Consider the following 2,224-nt stretch of genomic DNA (forward strand, 5'->3'; position numbering starts at 1 on the left):
GGCGGGGACGGCGCGGCGGCGGGCGGGCGCGCGCACGACAGAAGACCCCGCCCCGTTCCCGCCCCCCGGCGTCCATTCCTGCGGCGCGGCAAGCAGACGGGGGCGAGCACGTGCCTGATGCAACTCGGGAGGGCGGGAATGGGGGAGGAGCCTTAAAGGGCCAGCGCCCAAGAGCTACCGCAGGTGGAGCACATGGGGCCTGGCCACGCGGCCAGACGGCCTGACAACGCTGGCGACTTGGGTTGTGGGACTCCAGGAAAGAGGTCTTTTAATGCGTCGGCCCAGACTTGGCAAATGCTGCAAAGGGTTCTCTGACTGCCCCCTGTGCATGACTCCTGGGCCCACTCCGGTGACCTTGGCCCAAATGCTGCCTAGCCGGAACACCCGCAGTGGGTCCAAGTGAGTCCTTACCCCTTAGAGGCAGCGAACGCCTTGGAAAGAGAACGGGATTCAGTAGTGCCCACCCTATCCAGGCCCCCGAATCTCAGTGTTTTATGGGCACGAAATGGCTTTTCTTTCAAGTAACTTGTGTTTTTCTAAAGAATTGTTTCAGGTGGAGTTGAACTGACAGTTGGGGGAGTCGGAGAGCTCTGAGATTTGTATCCAAACCCTGACCCCTTTGCTGTTTAGGACATCTGATCTGCAGTAGTCAGGTCCACCTCCTGGGGCTCGATTTCTTTATTGTAAAATGAAGGAACCATTTATTCCAGGCGGTTTTAAGTTTCACTGTCATTCGGTATGATAAATATTTACTGACTTCGTGCTCTGGGGGCCTGCAAAGTTCTTAGAAAGGTCTGCCAATAAACCAGGCTAACAGGCACCTGCCCTCCCGGAGTTTACACTGTAAAGTGGGGGGAGGCACAGTAAACACGAGATGCAAATGCTGTTCAGTAGTCACTACACGAGATAATGAAGAAGACAAGATTGACTTCTTTAGTTGTTGAGGTTTCCTTCAACTCAGATCCCAAGATACTGGAGAAGTTCTGGGACTGGGTTCTAGAAACCTGAGGACATTAAGACTGCAGGCCTTCCCAGGAGTCCCACACCCACCTGGAAGATTGGCCTCTCCAAAAGAAGGACTAAGGGGCAGGTGGTCCCCTGGATGGAGGGCCGGGCTTCCTGAAGACTCTCGGAGGTGAAACCTTGGTGTTATGGTCATCAGGAATACTGGAAGAAGAACTGATGGCAATCTGATGTACAGCTCCAACTCCAGCCACTGGCCTGAAAGCCTGGGACAGCTCTTCGTACTTCCCTCAGGGCCCCTCTCTCAGAGGAAAATTAAGGGCAATTAATGCCTTACTTAAGGGGTCAGTGAAACAGCCGAAGTCCCTATTATAAAACACACTAAGGCTAGTGCTTGAAGAGGTGCCGAAAAACCTAAGGTTTAAAGGAACTCAGGATTTGAAGCAGGATTTTAGAGAACTGTGGCCTGTATTACACAACAGTAAACACCTCCATCAGGATGCACTTTGACTTCTTGGTAAATACTTTCTGAATATGGTATTTATATTAGACCTACTCTGGGCTCTGTCAGCATTGACATAATTATCATTAGTGATCATGTTTTGTTTTGAGACAGAATCTCATATAATCTAGGATGACCTCAAACTAGCCACATGACCCAGGGTCATGACTTTGAACTCTTTTTATGACAAGGTCTCTTAGTAGCTCCGACTGTCCTGAAACTCTGTAGACCAGGCTGACCTCGAACTCACAGAGATCCACCTGCCTCTGCATCCCAACTGCTAGGATTAAAGGCTCGTTACAGCACATCTAGCATGGAACAGTTCTTATATAATTCCCTGTACAGGGGAGATGTACGCCCATATAACATTTAGGCATAGCGGGACTTTGTGCCGTGACTAGCTGGCCTATCTACACAGCAATCTGTGTCAGTGCCAACAAAGCTGGTCAGGTCCTGCTGGGTGGGACCTGGGGCTCTGAGGTGGTTGCTCTGGGCCCTGCCCTGGGCCAGGGAAAAGCAGGGGTGGGGGTGCTCAGAATTTAAGAGACCCTTTAGGACTCTTCCTCAACTAGAGATACTTAGCCCTGGAAAAATAAACTGAATGTTGCTTCATCTTCTTGTTTTGAAGATTAGGTCAGTGAAGTTCAGAGAAATCAAGATACTTATCCGAGGGGCTGGAGAGATGGCTCAGAGGTTAAGAGCATTGCCTGCTCTTCCAAAGGTCCTGAGTTCAATTCCCAGCAACCACATGGTGGCTCA

The sequence above is a fragment of the Microtus ochrogaster genome, chromosome 7, assembly GCF_000317375.1.
Source record: "Microtus ochrogaster isolate Prairie Vole_2 chromosome 7, MicOch1.0, whole genome shotgun sequence".
Lineage (NCBI taxonomy): Eukaryota > Metazoa > Chordata > Mammalia > Rodentia > Cricetidae > Microtus > Microtus ochrogaster.